The sequence below is a fragment of the Pipra filicauda genome, unplaced genomic scaffold (genome assembly GCF_003945595.2).
Source record: "Pipra filicauda isolate LSUMZ 115617 unplaced genomic scaffold, ASM394559v2 scaffold422_size665910_pilon, whole genome shotgun sequence".
In the NCBI taxonomy this organism is placed as follows: domain Eukaryota; kingdom Metazoa; phylum Chordata; class Aves; order Passeriformes; family Pipridae; genus Pipra; species Pipra filicauda.
In genome coordinates, this window is record NW_024104557.1 from 437,432 (window position 1) to 454,774 (window position 17,343).

Here is a 17,343-nt window from a genome sequence, read left to right on the forward strand (position 1 = left end):
AGGCCAAAGGTCCGAGAAGGAGTTGTCTCCTGTGCACTTTCTCTTTCCAGTACAGCCAGACAACAGCCTTGGCTGTACCAGCTCAGGTTGTTCCCACCATATATCCCAGAGAGTCCTGCAGCACTTGCACAGCCCATGGAAGATACAGCAGTTATCCAAGCTCCTTGCTGAATGATCCCAATGCTGTTTACAGGGAGGCACTGGGAGATATCCTGGCTGTGGGACAGCATAGCCCCTGGTCAGCACACAGGCGTGTGTGTGAGATAGTGCTGCATTGATCCTGCTTTCCACCTGGTCTCCAGGGAAAGTATTTCCAATTTTCCTAGTCCAAATGAAGCCAAAAGGGTACTTTAGATACGAGAACTCACAGAAATGTAATCATGGGGGAGTTGTAAATTTAGCAGAGAGGAAGTTGTGGTAAGAATAAGTATTTGGGACTTTGCAGATACGAGCCATAAATACAAGCAGCAAATTTCAGGCATTCGGGGTGTATGTTTGCTACAACGATTTATTGAGGATTGTTATGGATCTTTCATACAAAGGTATTTTTTTTCCCAATTTTGTTGATTGGATACTTTTCTCAGCAGCTATATCCTTTCCAGGAATCCATGTAGGAAAGCCTTAAAGCCTGTAGCTCCCAGGATATCAGAAGAAATTACCATTTGAGCTTTATCATTCTGGAAATCACCTTCCTAGAAGGGAATATGTAAGAACAAACCTGAAAGGGGTAATTTCTCCTCCTCACCTGGGCTGGTTTTATTTCTAATCACAAAGGTGGGCTGGATCGTTGTTCTGTGTCTAGACTGTTTATCATCACAGGGAAATATTTATGATAGAGCTCCCTGTCCCTTGGACAGCTTGTCAAATGATGACTGAATAGCAAATGTCATTATTACTCATTCCCACGAACTGCAGCAGCTACACTGGGATGACTGGAAGGTCACAAAGGCTTTTTTAGCAAAGGGCAGGCTCTCTGAAGTGACTTTTGAAACTGCCTGTAGCCCGAATATACTTTCAAAGGGAAGCTCCTGGGCTTTCAGGTTCCCTTTGTAGTCTTGGTAAAACCTTTCATTGAGTTATTGTCAGGGGATTGTGAGGAAAAGGGGAAATACACTCACAAGAAGCAATACTGTTTGATCTTTGCCCTTCCCTGTTGTGTTTGTGATCCACAGTCTTGCTTCAGATAGAATTTCTAGAGGGATTTTGTATTTATGTCAGAATGTTTCTCCTGCGCCGGACGTGGTTTTGGTTTTTCTCCTGGGAATGTATGTTTTTGTTTGACTGTTCAAGTGTTCCTGAAGTGGGTGAATGAATCATGGAAATTCTGTATTATGGATGGATGGAAAGATAATAAAGCATTATATCTGGGCCCTCCACGGTCAGTTTACTTTGCCTGCTTTGCGGGTAACAGGGATTAGTCTTTCTCTAGTAAACAAACAGTGTAGAGGATGGAAAACTCAGCTGGGCTGTCTGGAGTTGTTGTAGTTATTTAACACAGGTATTTTCAGACGGTTCTTGGTGTCCTGCTTGGGGAAACGCAAGTGGCTTTGTCACTGTGTGTCACCCAGCCCAGAGCAGGAGCCCAAATCAGCACCCAGCTACCCTTACGATAAAGAATCCTGGCTTAGAAAATCAGAAAGCCCTGTTCTAAGCTACCTATTTTCTGTTTGCCTTTGAGAGTTATATTTTAACTTGACGAGGGTCCTGCTAGATTTTAGTGTGGGGTGGATCCCTCCAAGATTTGAGCACGTGCCAGAGGCCTTTTCACTGCAGACATGCTCTCAATGCACACGATGAATCTTGGCAAGAGTGGGCAACCTGTAAAGCACAACACAACCCCTGGCTTATATCAGGTGTCTTTGCACTGAGAGATTCCTGGCTTCAGGTTGATAACAGCATTTTTACCAATAGTTTTAAATCTGAGGATGAAAAACGCTGAGTGAGAATGGTAAGAGGCAAAGGCTTTTTACTCCAAAAGCCAGGAATACCATGTTTTGGAGCATGGAGGGGTACTGCATGCTGCCTGTTTTTTCTTTTCCAGGCAGATAGATCTTTATTTTCCTAAAAAACAGCTTATACCAGGCTTGTTCCTCATCTTGCCTGACAGTTCTAGGAACGGGGCATTATGTTGATCAATAGGAATCTAGAGAACAATCTCTTAATGGCTCTAAATCATTATTTTGCTTGTCAGGGAAAGAAAATAATCAATCCATCCAATAAACTTCCTTGGCCAGGCTTCAAACAGGCCCAAAAACAGAGGTACAGCTTCATAGAGTGTCCAGGTACCCTTCACTCCAATTGTGCCCACTTTGTGCTCTCCTGATTTGTTTGCTGGACTCCCTTCCCCACCTGAATGTGTGCGTTGAAGGACGTGAGACCTGAGCTATTTCTGTCCGTTCCTGAGAGATCTCTCCATGGTGCAAAAAACCCTCTCAGAAAGAGATCTTCCAGGCAATAATACACTTTTCTTTCTGCATTTTGATTATGTCTTGAGATTGCAGGTCTTGGCTATCGTTTCAGGTGTGTTGCACAAGGAGGTCTTTCTCTTCCCTAGTTTTTAGATTACTCTCTCTGGATGTTTATCATTCACTTTATATTTCACTCATAAACCTGTCCTTCATGTGTTCTTCCCAGGAAAGATGCTTTATTTTCCACGTGGTCTATTCACAGAAGACAAGTAAGAGTAAGTAAAATCAGCACAAAAAATGCTGATTTTAGGATTTCATCAAATTTCTTTGGAACTACTGTCTGAACATGACACCAACCTCAGCCATATCTGTCATTTCCTCTTCCTTAATGCATCAAACACTGTATTAAACACAGGCTTGCAATTCATTTTAGCTTTATTTTCCCCCAGGTTATTGCATTTCTGTGTACCCTCAAAATGCCTCATGAGCATGCCTGGGGCTTTGGGCTGGCTGGGCTCTGTTGCCAAATTTAAACTGGAGAAAGAGGGTAGAGCCCAGGGGACCCCAGCTACTCAGAGCTTTCTAGATATAGTTCAAATCCTTCAAATTGCAGCCAAGAGAGCTCAGAGCTGGTGCAGCCCTGCAGCACGGTTGTTTATTTGCTATGGAGGAAATAGAAGTGCCATTCAGTAGGAATTGGCTCACCAGCTTTCCCAGCTGCTGGATGACTAGCATCGCTCATGGGTCAGCTTCTATGTGGGAACAGGGAGCACCAGTCTGTTCTTTGGGGCTCCTCTTTGTCTACAAACAAACACGGCCTGGATTAGAGGCAGCCCTGGGGGCAGGTATTGCTCTGTGAGATGCTGAGGAAATCCTGGCTTCCCCACTGTTCCCTCCAGACAGGTATCTCCAAGCTGGACCATCAAACTGATCCCATTTCCTCATCATCTCGGACTCTGTCCGGTCTGGTGGGAAAGGCTGCTCTTTCCAGCCCAGGTAACCAACCTTGTTGCCAATTCCTCTCTTTGCAGATATAGCTGGTTAAAAGAGGGATATGATTCATTTCCCTGAAGTCCTTTAATTTGCAAAGCTCTGCTCCCATCTGTAGGCTCAGTGGACACCCAGTGCTGAGGCTGTGGGGCGTGTGTGAGAGGGCAGAGCAGTCTCAGAAACCACCTTTCAAACACAGGGTGTGGCCATGAGATGTTATAGAATCACAGAAGGGAGTTGGAAGGGACCTCCACGAGGATCATTAAGTCCAACTCCTGAGCCTGCACAGGACACCCCAAGAATCCCACCGTTTGCCTGAAAGCATTGTCCAAATGCTCCTTGAACTCTGGCAGGTTTAGGGCCATGACCACTGCCTTGGTGAGCCTGTTCCAGTGCCTGGCCCCCTCTGGGGGAAGAACCTTTTCCTAATATTCAACCTAAACCTCCCCTGAGGTTCCAGCCATTACCTTGGGTCCTGTCACTGGTCACACAGAGCTGAGATCAGTGCTGCCCCTCCCCTGCCCCTCGTGAGGAAGCTGCATACCCTGATGAGGTCTGACCTTAGTCTCCTCCACGCTGAACAAGCCAAATTATCTCAACCCCTCCTCGTGTGGCTTCCCCTCTAAACACTTTGCCATCTTCATGCCACTCCTTTGGATGCTCTCTAATAGCAGTGTATCCCTCTTATATTGTCTCTTGTCCTACACTGGCCGTCAAACACCACAGTGGCTTTGAGGGGCTTTGCAGGTATCGGTTCCAGCAGCGACAGCAGCAGTGAAGGGCAGTCAGGGAAGCGCAAGGCCTGGAAGAAAATGGCCTTCAAGCAACATATGTATGAAATGGAAAAGTTTGCACAGTTATTTAACATCTGAGGGAAGCTGGGAAACCCAAACCCATGTTATTCTTGCTGTTTTCTTCAGGTGTTTCGGCTGGCTCAGCAACCTCAGCCCAGCTGCGCAGGTGCAAAACCTCGGGCAGGCAGCTGGCCGTGTTTTATAAAGCCTTAAAATGCTTGAAGGCAGTTTGCAGACATGACTGATTTCTATCCAAGGTGCACTCTTTCCTCCAGACTTTCTCTCCAGGCATCCAAGAGCAATTTCAGCCGACGTTTGATGGGAAGGCTGCAGGATGTCTGTGTGTTCCAGCTCTGTGATGGATCCTCATCCCGTGTGTTACACATTGCTTGATTCTGGTCACAATTTTATTTTTTTTTTTTTAAAGAAGATATAACTTAATAAAACATGCTGTTTACAGGGCTGCTGCTTGGAGAGGAGACTTTTGCCCTGTAGCTGCACCAAAGGCATCAGACTCAGAATGAGCAGAGCTGTCTTCCCTCTGCTTTTAGGGTTCTAAATGCTGTCTCCCAGCTAGTGACAATGGAATAGGATTATTTTGGCTTTCCCCTCCCTTTGGGAGAGATCTCCATGGCAGAGGCTCTGTGCCTCTATTTAAGGGTATATATATCATATTTAGAACCACAGAATGGTTTGGGTTGTAAGGGATCTTAATTCCAACTCCCTGCCATGGGCAGGGTCACCTTCCACTAGACCAGGTTGCTCAGAGCCCTGTTCAACCTGGTCTTGAATACTTCCAGGGATGGTGCATCCAATATGTACCACATATTATATATATAATATATATTATACATATAGTGTATATATATTTACACTTGATGTGTTATTATATATATATTTAGTATATGTACATATGTGTACATATATACACATTATGTATACATTATGCATTATATGTATATATGTATTATAGTATCTATATAGTATATAGCGAGAGTTTGTATATGCATATATATATACACACTATATATATGAATTATAGTATCTCTATATTTACTAAATGTATTTTATATCTATATATACTATATAGACACTATATATATTGTATCAGCTGAGTGGTCTGCCTGAGGGCCACTGTGGGGTAGTGCTGGGACCCCCACTGCTGTACCCTACACCTGAAGGAGGAGGTAGGGGGTTTATTAACCCTGAGTCTCTGCAATGGGCTTTGGCTGAGACGTTCCTTGTTCTGAGGCTGCTGGCCCTGCAAGAGGGACATAACCCTCTTCGGGCTGAAAAAAGCTTAAAGCAACGCCTATTTTTGATTTTCTATAGCATTTTTCTTCTCTATATCACACTGCCTCGAGCAACTGCGTAAACACTGATAGGACTGAGTGGCAGAAGGGGAAAACGGACGCCGGGAGATAAGAAAACCTGACGGCGTTCGGAGAGGGTTGTGCTGGGCTGTGGTCTTCTGGTCCCCCGTGGGCTGGGCTGTAGTTTGTGAGATGGGCTCCGATGAGATTAATTTCATTGTCTGGACAGGAGTAGGGAAAAAACCTGCACATGAATTAAGCGCTTTTCCACGCCGGGTCCGTTCTGTGGTTTGCAGAACGCCTCGGAGCGGGGACACCACAGCAGCCTCGAAGCGCGGCGGCGACCGCAAAAGGAGAAAAAGACCCTTCGTGTTCAGGAAGAAAACCGGGTTTAACGCGCTCGTTTCATCGAATAGGTGTCCTTAACCTTGAAGTTTCGCGTTCCAGCCGCCCGGGCTGCCGGGCGGGGAGGAGGAAGCGGCCGAGGAGGAGGGGGAAGCGGCGGCGGAGGAGGCGGGGGCCGCTCGAGGCGGAGCCGGGGCGGGCCGCAGGGGAGGCGGCTGGAAAACAGGCCGGCGCTGGTTCTGGCCCCGCAGTGCCCGCAGCCGCCGCTCAGCAGCGCCGGGAGCCGCTAAGCCGCGGGAGGGCAGCGAGGCGAGAGCCGGGCGGGCGCCCAGACCCCGACAGTCCCCTCCGGCACCGCACAGAGAGGTACGAGCCGGGCGGGGGGCGGCGGCGGCGGCGGCCCCTGGTCCCCTCGGAGGGTCCCCTCGGAGGGTCCCCTCGGAGGGTCCCCTCGGCCCCCTCAGCGGCACCTGCGACGGGAGGGCCGGTGCCGCCTCGGCGGGGGCAGCTCGGCTCTGGCCCCGCGCGGGGCGCCCGGGGGGCCCGGGGAGAGAGCGGGGGGCTTTGTCTGAGGGGGCGGACCCGGGACCCGTCCCCGACACCCACCTGCCCACACCACTCCAGGGGCCGTTCCCTGCGCCCCATCCCACACACCCACCTGCCCCAACCGCTCCAAGGTCCGTTCCCCGTGCCCTGTCCCACACACCTGCCCGAGGTGCGTGGTTCCCTGTATCCCATCCCACACACCACCCTGACGGTCCAGCCCGGTGCCCCGTCCCACACTGAACCCTGAGGGAATATTCCTTGCACCCCATCCCACACAGCACCCCGAGGGGTCATTCCCTGTGCCCCATCCCACACACCGTCCTGAGGGGTCACTCCCTGTGCTTCATCCCACACACCATCCTGAGGGGTCATTCCCTGTGCCCCATCCCACACACCATCCTGAGGGGTCACTCCCTGTGCCTCATCCCACACACCATCCTGAGGGGTCACTCCCTGTGCCCCATCCCGCACACACCAAAACACCCCAGGAACGTGCCAACCCTCATTCCTCAGCCCCTCGACACCACAGCTCAGGTGCAGAGCAGGAGGCTGCAGGTGCGGTGTCATCCCTGCCCCTGTTTTTGGGGAGGGTGGGAGAATGGATCGCTGTTTCGACTCAGGGCAGAAAAGCCCATGGTTGTGTCGGGATTTTGGGGTGCTTTGCATCTCTTTTCCCCCCTCTGTGTTGATGTCAGCGTATCTCCGGCACGCGATGCGCGCCTCCGCATTCCCCGCCTTGGCATTCCAGGCGATGACACGAAGAGGAAAGGTTAAGTGGGGAAGTCACCGTGGTCGGGATGTAAATGACGAGCTGTGAAGGCTCGCTCGGTGTTTCTTGTTTACACAAAGCTGTTACAATACCGGGGGCTTGGCAGTTCGCACCGGTCTGGCGTTTTCAGTCAAATCCATTGACTTCTTCGGAATTGCTCCTCTTTGAGGTCACTGTGATAGATGAGGGGTTAGCCCTGAACTCGCGGCGGTGAAATGCACAAAGCCAATTGTCAGTTACCGAACCTGCCCTCAAAACAAAGCATTTCAGCAATTTACATCCTCACCCCGAGACGAGGAACTGCTCCGCTGGATCCTTGCTCTGATCACCCCAAAAAGTGCTGTGTGTGGTGTATGGACGCTCTGCCTCAAACCCGGTGCCGGGGCCAGCTGTATGTGCTGATATATCAGATGTAAACACAAGCTTTATGTAAAAGCGAAACCGTATGTATCAGCTAACATGCATCCACTGCACGATCCTGCACAAACAGAGTCGAGCCCAGAGCTCTGTCCTTAGCTCACCCTGTTGATCCACTTTTCCCGTAGCCTGTACGACGCAGCCCTATTCCCAGAGTTACCAGACAGGTTTAGTGGAGAACAAGAATTCAGCCCAGGAGCATTTCTGTGTTGTGCAAGAACGCTGTTATGTTCTCAGTCCTTTACAGATGTTGTTTTATTGACTTAGTGATAACATTTTGCTCTCCTAGGTCCTTTTCCCTTTCCAGACTGTTAGCCCAGCACTTACTAATCTTTTATGGCACTGCTGTGGAACAGATGTACCGTGTTTTGTAGGGAGTAGCAAGCTCCGTGGTTTCAGCTGGCTGTGCCTCTAAAAAAAGCCAGTGCTGCCTTTCCCCCGTGCCGCTGTTGTGGAGTGGGTAGCTGGACTAGGAAGCAGTTTTGGATGACTACTGAGCTGGCAAAGATCCAAAGGTCTTGTGTCTGACTCAGTGCCTGGATCCAAATCATTGTGTAGTTGCTCAAATGTTTACCTGGGCATCTTTGGGTTTGGAGGAGCATCCAGCTGCTATTTTGGCTGAGCTATGTGTGGGAATAGGCGCAGAGTTCTGGGGCTTTAAGTCCTGAAAATGCTGGCTGATGTTGTTAGCTGTGGTTGTTTTTCCTTCTTCATCCTTTGGCTCCATGGAGCAGCTGCTCTGGAGCTGTACAGCTTTGTGCCACGCTTCCCTGGAATGCTGGGGTGTGCGGCTGGAACCCCACAAACACACTGCACGTGTCCTGGGATCCATGAGGGATCCCCTGTCCTCATCTCTGCTGCTGCTGAAAGGACTCCTGGATGTCCCTCTCTGGTTTGCGCTGAAAGGGCTTTCTCCTGTTGTGTCTCTCCCACCAAAATGTGCTGTCATGAGTCAGCTGTGGTGTCTCTGAAACATGGGATGTAGGGATCGCACTTGACTCGGTGGGGCTGAAGGAGTTGAGGTGGAGTTTGGAAAGCTCAGTCAAATTGTTAACATTCCTCACAAACAGGGGACTCAGCAGCTTACGGGCTCCCCACAGCATCCTTTGGTCTAAGAGGTGTGATGGTGATTTTACTGACCTCCACCTTTGGCAAGTAGTGCAGTTTGGGTTTTTCACCATCTTCCATCCCTCAAATGCTGTTGGATTCCTGCCTGTGTCTGCCTCAGAAGGCTGGAGGAGTATTCCTGCATCCTGCTGCCTGCCTCCAAAGTGTATCTGCCTGTCTCTCAGTGCCACTTATATCACTTTGTATTTTCTGCTCCTGTCATCCCACGGAAAAGTAATCCCTTCTAATCAAATCTGAGGTTCTCCAGCTAAATTCCTGCTGGCCCAAATGAGTTCCCAAGGAGAATGGGGATGCTGACTTCTGAAGCATGTGGATTTACTTTGTGTGATTGGGTTATACAAAAAAGAGAGAGAAATTATTTTCTCTGTTCCTTTTACAAATGTTAAAGCACAGCCTGCTGTGTTTCACAAGTCTCACCGCTGTCTCCTTCTCTCTCAGTAATTGTAATTAACAGACCAGAAAATGGAAAAATGTAGAAATACCTTCTCCCAGTGGCCACAAACATTAGTCCTCTCCAGAAGTTAATGAAGTCAAGTCTATGGAAATTAAATAACTGATTTTTTAAGCTCTGTTGGTGAGCTAAAACATTATGTCAGAGGGATAAATAATAAATTAAAGGGGTATAAAGATTGCCTCTTGGAACTGATGTGGGTGAAGAATGGGTTTGAACTCTCCCTTCTCAAGAGGGAGTCTAAACCTTTGGCTTAAGGATGTGGCTTATGGATCTGTCCTGCTCTGCTTGGGTGCAAAAAATAATCTGTAGCACAGCAGTAACATGGGAGGGGGATGGTAACCCACCGTGGGAATAGGGAATAGAAGCACTGCCATAAAAGAAACCCAAATGCAACCAATTCATCCCATTACAGACTCCTGAGAAGCAAATGATTTAACAAATGGCATCTCGAAACCACCTTTGTGGTCTTTCCAGGCCACGTTATCGTCCTTGTTGTCTTGCTGTTGAGGGCACATGAAAATTTCCAGCCACCTTGCTGCTGTGTCCCGTTCCCATCGGCTCTGTGGATCTGTTGGCTTTGCTGTGCTCCCCGTGGAGGGCCTGTGGGTGTGTGCACTGGAGTTTATAGGAGTCGCCATGGAAATTAGTCTCAAATCTCTGCTTTTTATATATATATATATTATAATCTAATATTTCAGTGGTTTCTTTGTATTTTAAGAAAAGATTCCAGAAATACCACGGGTGGGAATATGAACTGCTCAGAAAGTAAAACTTGGTGGCTACTCCAGTTACCACCATGTGCATGGGTGGCACCTGAAGAGCACAGGGATGTGGAGCAACTCTTCCACGGGGGTGTGGCTCCATTCTGGAGAGTGGGTTTTCAAGAACCTTATTTCGAGGTCCTGTTTTTGTGTCTGTGTACAATTATAAACATAATTTTGGGGAGTCTGTGAGGTTCAGCTCCTCCCTGTACCTTGTGAAAGGACGTTGCAACCTGTAATAAAGCCTGTTGAGGTTAAACTCGACCACGTACAACTGACTTTTATTAAAGAGGAGACCGTCAGTCGGTGTTGCAGTGGGATTGCTGTACAGGATGTGTGCTCCTTAGGGAGTTCATGGCACTGTCCTTCTCTTCATCTGACCACATGTGGTGCCCATTGCATCACCAAAATACACAGTGTGTTCTTTATTTATTGCATGGGAAAAAAAGGCTTTGGATACTAGAGCCAGAACCCTGAGGGACCCCGGGCTAGGGGTTGGACTGTAGGTGAGTGTCTGAGAGAACTGGGGGTGTTCAGACTGGAGAAGAAAAGCCTCTGGGGACACCTTCCAGCATCTCCCAGGGCCTTAAGGGACTCCAAGAGAGCTGGAGAGGGATTTGGACCAGGGCTTGGAGTGGCAGGACAAGGGTAAATGGCTTCACACTGACAGAGGGAATGTTTAGATTGGGTATTGGGAAGAAGTTCTTTACTCAGAGGGTAGGGAGGCCCTGGCACAGGTTATCCAGAGACGCTGTGGCTGCCCCATCCCTGAAACTGTTCAAAATCAGGTTGGGTGAGGCTTGGAGCAACCTGATTTAGTGGAAGGTGTCCCTGCCCGTGGCAAAGGGTTTGAACAAGATGATCTTTAAGGTCCTTCCAACCCAAACCATCCTGTGATTGAACCAGCAGCTCTGAGCTGTGGATAACACACCACACAGGGTTTTTATAACAACATGTTTGCCATCTGAACCTGACAGCACTGTGACAGGGACGTTTGCTTTGGAGGATGTGCTCTGTATACTGGTGACCTTTTCCGGGGGAAGTCTTTAAATGCAGTAGGTTTTAAAGCAATGGTGGTGTTTGGTGAATTTTAATCATATCCTTGGTTTTAAGTGCAATTTTAGTGTTTTTTTTTTTTCTTTTTGTGGCGGCTGGAGTTTTTGTTTTGAGACATTTTGGGGCCAGGGCCATGACGTTGCAAGGCTGAGATGTGAGGGAAGGTGAGAGGTGCAGCAGGGAGAGATTTGGCACCGGGAAAGGCCTGGGTTGCTCTGAAGGTAGTGAGATGAGCTCATCAGCAGGAATGTAATGCAAGAAGGGTCAAAAAGCTCGTCCTTGCTGTTCATGCTGGAGTTTGATCCCTGAGCTGTCCCTGGGTAGGTCTCTGCTACCAGCCCATCCTTTAAGGATCGGTTAAACAAGGCAACTATTGTTACTGCTCTGGGATAACTCAAAATGATGGTGGCTGGAGTTTGCTGGGCCTGAGGGAAACACATTTTGCAGCCCAGGGGCAGCGATTTACACAGGGCTTTGGTTGTTGCATATTCCCTCTTCAGAGGGGTTTTCCACATCATGCTCTGAGACCGTGTTTATCCCACTTCCAAGAGGGAGAACTGGAGGCCACGGAGCAGATCAGTGGCAGAATGGAGGTTGCAGTGAGTGAGGAGAGTCTCAGCTGTGGGGAGCCCAGAGAGCTGCAATGACGTAAACACAGAGAATTTCAGCTCGTGGGGAATTTTTTGCTTTGGTCACATGCATTTCTTTTATGCAATAGGTCTTTAAAGGGCTGCAAAGTCTTTATAATGGTTTGAAAAGTTCATTTAATTCCACTTTTTCTTCATGTGTATATGTGTGCGTGTGTGTGTGTACCTGCTGAGTTCAAAGGCAGGAACTACCGTTTCAGAAGTAGGAAAATATTTGTTTTCCTGGCTGACGAAGTAGAGAACTAAGTGGATGTAGATAATTTTTGAAGAATGGATACTTAGTTATTCATTTCTTCATTCATTATTCTGCATAATGCCAGATTTTTCTTAAGTGTGTCCTCTAGATTGAGCTGAGTGGCCTGGAACAGCGTAGGTTTTGCTGGCATGCTTGGCATGACTGAAATATTGGACAGGATATAATGATGTTTGCACACTTTGAGGAGGAGAGAAAAAAAAAGGCATGTTGGTTTGGATCATTTCTTTTGTGAAGTCCCTGCTCAAGCTCCCTTGTAGCTGATATATCCAGAAAATGCCTTGTGCTAAATGAAACAGGTAGTCCTGGCCTATCCTTAAGCTGGAAATTGCATAGGAAAGGAAGAGTTTTGTTCTTTTTCTAAGAGTCAGTTCAGTTTAGTTCATTTTTCGGGACAGGTGGGGAATGGATCTTCTCCCAAGGCCCTCATACAGGTGTAATATGCAAGAGTTTCTGACATTCCTCTTGGATGGGCACTTAGTCTGAAGCTGAATTAAAAATTTTCCTCTCCCATGGGCATGCATGTTCCAGGATGTAGGTGTAACCTCCTGCTTTGATCTCCAATCTTCTTCTAACAGGATTTTCTTTTTTGGAATCTGACAGCGCTGTGATCCCAGAGGACTCTGCGGGGAGGACGTGTCTGGTAATCCTTTGGTTGAGCTCCTGAAGCTCACAGACCCTTTGGGACAGTCTGGGAAGGTGGAGGGAGCATTGTTGTGCAAGTCCCTGGTTCCAGGAGTGGAACTGCACAGAGATGTTTTCTCTGAGCTGTCCTGTCTCCGACTGCTCGTTTCCTCTCTTGCATAACTGTTTTCCAGCCCTGGCAGGGCACAGACTCTCGGGTGACTTACACAATTTTAAAACGCTACTTCTAGTAAAAGAGTTCACCCCATTCTTGTGCGTGTCCTGGTATGACTGTGGGTGACAGGTCTTGGTCAGGGAACCCACACACCTGGCAGTGGATTATTATTTATTTTTACGGGATTATTTTTCGGTTGGATCCAATCCTTGACCTGTCCCGTGACTGCTGCTGTCAGCACCACACAGACAGGGCTGTCCTTAAGGACAGTGCAAACTTGGATCTAAGGTTTCTGGAATTGCATAACTGTGCCCTCAGATGTGCTGGGGTGTGCTGACAAACACACACATGTGTGGGTATATCTGGGATGTGCTCCCAAACACACACACGTGTGGGGTTATATCTGGGATGTGCTCCCAAACACACATGTGTGGGGTTATATCTGGGATGTGCTCCCAAACACACACACATGTGTGGGTATATCTGGGATGTGCTCCCAAACACACACACATGTGTGGGTATATCTGGGATGTGCTCCCAAACACACACACGTGTGGGGTTATATCTGGGATGTGCTCCCAAACACACACACGTGTGGGGTTATATCTGGGATGTGCTCCCAAACACACACACGTGTGGGGTTATATCTGGGATGTGCTCCCAAACACACACACATGTGGGGTTATATCTGGGATGTGCTCCCAAACACACACACGTGTGGGGTTATATCTGGGATGTGCTCCCAAGCACACACATATGGGTATTTTTCCCTGGGACCACTTCTGTCATCTTCCTTATTGTGTTCTTCCATGGGCTGATGTGACTGAGAGCTTGGAGATTGACTTTGAATTTGCAAGAATATACCAGGAGGAGTTGGGGGGAGACTGGGGAGGCACGTGAGGAAGCAAAAATTCCCTAAAACCCCTTTGATAGGTCAAGCTTTAACGCTGAGGTAAAGGTTGGTACTTTGGAGGTTGCAGTTTACGCTCTGCTGTTTGGATGTTCTGATCCCACAGAACAGTTTGTGCTCTTCATTAAATGCTTGCAGGAGCACAGAGTCCTCCAAGCAGACTGAATTCAATGTCCCTTTCTTGTTGTGGGGAGCTCACACCATCTCTCCAGTGTTCCAGTGGCATCTGGTGTCTCTGTTTGGGCTTTGAGGAGGACTTGGCAAAGGGCTGAATGTGACTGTGGGCTTTAGGGTGAAGTGCTGGGTCATTTATCTTTTTGTGTCCGGATTCCCTTGGGGTGGGATCCAGGGCTGAAGATCTTACACATGAAAATAGTCCAGGGAGAAACAGAAGAAAGGTAAAAAAACAAACAAACAAACAAACAAAAAGAGCCGCTCTGACTGCAGAGTGAGATGGGAAGGAGGCAAATGGGAGGAAAAGTGTGGATTGTGCTCCTGTTAATAACTATCTCCATGCTGTGGGGTGGGAGAGGGGCTTTCTCATTGGGAAGGCTGTGCTGGGAAGCTCCTGTTCCCGTGCCTGTTCTGTGAGTCCAGCTCTGTGTTGTCTCTATTACTCCTCCAGGAACGGAGGAAGCAGGTACCATGTGGGAATGGGCAGCTGCTGCACATGGGATCTTATAGAGTTTCTCCAGTGTATGATACAAATATCAGGGAAGCTCCTGTGCTCTGGGGCTGCTATTGACATGTTCTGCTGTCATGTTTCTGTTACAAGCAAAGAGCAGCAGGGCCGGAAGGGACCTTAAGTTGTCTAATCTGACCTTCTGCCCCAAGACTGGGTCAGATCTATCTAAACTTTCCCAGCAGATGTTTGTCCAACGCAGTTGTTAAAAGCCTCCAGTGATGGACTTTCCCCGTCCTCCTGGGGTGATCCTTGAAAGTCCTGCATTGTTCTTGCCATTACCAAGATTTTCCTAGTTTCTGACTGATTTCTTGTGCTGCAGTTGGGGATTGCTGCCCTCTTGCCCTTTTGTTACTGTACAGAGTGAGCTGTTCCATCCTCTGGAGCAGCCTTTGGGAATCTCTGGATCATGTCTTTCTTGAGCTTCAGGGCCCAAAACTTGCCTGGACCTGCCTGTAGTGAGCCAGCAAACACCATTTTGTGACTCTCATGTGGACCTTGGGGTATGATGGATGCATTTTATTTTTGGACAGAGCACACATAAAGTGTTTTGTCACAAAAGGTTTCCTTATGGCTTCTTCTTTCTACCCACTGTAGAAACAGGGCACATGCTCTTCTTGCTCAAGTGCTTTTCCACAGGCATGTGTTATGGATTTCTGGCTGTTCCAGAGTAGTTCCTCCCTGTTGTAAAGTGAAGGTCCTTGCCAGCTGCTCGGACCAAGGCTTTGCCCACGATTAGCTCGATTGCAGCTCAGGCATTGTGCTTTCCTGCTCTGACCTCCCAGCTGGAGCTCAGGAGTGACCTTCTCTTCTCCCTCCCTGCAGTGGTTACTCTCCCTGCATCTGATCTTGTATCTCCTGTATCTTTGTTTCCATGAAGGACTCGGTTATTCGTGCATTTCTAAAGCTGGTAAAGCGTGGATGTGAAGATTATTCTGAGAGCACTCAGACATAAAACGTGACAGAAAACGCAGCAGATAAGCACTAGAAACATTATTTACTAAGGTAAACTGCTTCACTTTGTTGGGGGGGGGAAGAAGGAAAAACTTGTCTGTGTATATTGTTCCAGGCATTTTCTCTGGATCTATTAACACCTCTTATACCTTTCAGTGGGAGAGAGTAGGAAGTTTGTGTGAAAGGTGTGTCTGCACACCTTTGTCCTGAGACAACTGAGGAAGCTCTCACCAAAAAGGAGGCTGGTCTGGACAGGTCTGAAACATCTCTTGGCATCAGCTCCTGTTTATTGCGGTGGGAAGAGCAGGTAGGGAGGAGCAGTCTGGATTTTATTGTTTGAACTATCACTATGTATCTTCTTTGAATTCCTCACAGTTTTCTCCAGAGCTTCTGTACAACTTGCATAACGTGAGTCCCCAGTTTCTCTTGTTCTGTTTCCAGTGGCAGTGAAAGCTCTTAGTGTTTAATTCCTTACTCTTTTTTTCTCCCTCAGTTACAGATACTGGCAGCTTTAGTCATATGGAAGGTATTTTATTGACAGCTTTTGAGTCTAAAGTACTTGTTAGCACTGAACAGGTGTAGAGTGATGTAGACTACTGGGCAAATTCCCTTGGTCAGTGTTCCTTGATAAAGATTTCTTAGAACTGAAGATTAACTGAGGTGGAATAGGACATCTGGAGCTCCCTTGTCTGACCTCCTGCTCCAGACAGGGCCAGGATCAAAGGTAGGTTTTTTGTGAACGTTTCTGATCAAGTTTTGGGCCTTTTCCAGTCAAGTGTGGCAGGTTGATGCCATGCTTACTGCTCTTGTGGTGAGGAATATTGTCCTCTTGTCTGATCAGAATTTCCCCCACTGCCAGTCATGCCCGTTGTTTTGTTGCCTTTTGTTTCTACCATTTGAGTCTGGCTCCATCTGTAGCCCCCCCAGTTAGATAGTGGAAGGTGTAAGTTGGATCCCCCACTAATTTCCATTTCTTCTCCAAGTTTAACAAACCCTGTTCCCTCATTCTCTTCTCTTCCATCATGTTTTCCAGTCTGCTGGCTCCTGCCTTTTGAGCTCAGTGATCCAACCAAATTTTAACCAGAGAGTCACAGAATCACAGAGTGGTTTGAGTTGGAAGGGACCTTAAAAGACCATCCAGTTGCAACCCCCTGCCATGGGCAGGGACACCTTCCACTAGCCCAGGTTGCTCCAAGCCCCTGCCAGTCTGTCCTTGGACACTTCCAGGGACGAGGCAGCCACAACTTCTCTGGGCAACCTGTGCCAGGGCCTCACCACCCTCATAGAGAGGAATTTCTTCCCAATATCCAATCTGACCCTGCCCTCTGGCAGTTTAAAGCTGTGTGTTCCACCCATCCAATCCATATCTCCCCATTCGTGAGAACAAGTTAAGTGTCTCTAGGATGGTCACACTTTAAAAGATCTGCTAATGAGGGAGTTGCTTCAAAACAGTGAAAAATTTGTCTTCAAACTGACCTATGTGGAGCTTTTCAGTGGGGTGAGGGAGCTGGGAGAAGTGGGGTGAGAAGTAAAAGCACATGGGATTCTAAAAAGTAGTTTTTGGCCTCTTCTTCTGTGTTGATGAGCCCCTGGTCTTTTGTTCTTTCCATACACATTCATGGCCATTACCTTGGTTTTAAACAAAGATTAAAGCCAGAGGGTTAAACTCAGGAGAGTGAAACTCTGAATTTTCCTGCTGGATTTGGATGGAGGAGACTCCCCTCAGGCCGTGTCCTGCTTGCTTGCCTGAGCTAGTCTGTTCTTAGGAACATGTCTGGCTTAAATGGACCCAGCTAATCTCATACCTGGTGTTTTTTAATTTTGTTGTTCTCCACAGGATTCTCTCAGGTCTGCTTTCACAAAAAGCACAGCAGCTGCACACAGTGAGCACCCGAGGGCAAGACTTTTCAAGGCATAACTGAGTCTTTCTGTGGATCATACCCTGAGCTTTGCCTTTATTCAGCTGTGGGACACTGTTGAACCTCCCAATTTTACCTTGACCCTCTCAGAGTCTTTTCTGGAGTCTTGCTGAATAGGAAGTTGCTCCCCATTTTTGCATTTGTGCCTGTGACTTCTCTTGCTCAAGTATTTCCTCTTGTCATAACTAGACCAGCGCA

The 17,343-nt window shown here is 48.0% G+C and overlaps 1 protein-coding gene across 1 annotated transcript in view; it reads left to right on the forward strand.

The window, feature by feature from the left end:
- The first annotated feature begins 6,098 nt into the window (after positions 1-6,098).
- SMOX (spermine oxidase) overlaps positions 6,099-17,343 on the forward strand; it is a 51,523-nt gene continuing 40,278 nt past the window's right edge. The window contains exon 1 of the mRNA XM_027712646.2: positions 6,099-6,216. The gene's annotated coding sequence lies outside the window, so the exon portion shown is untranslated. The remainder of the gene's footprint in view (positions 6,217-17,343) is intronic.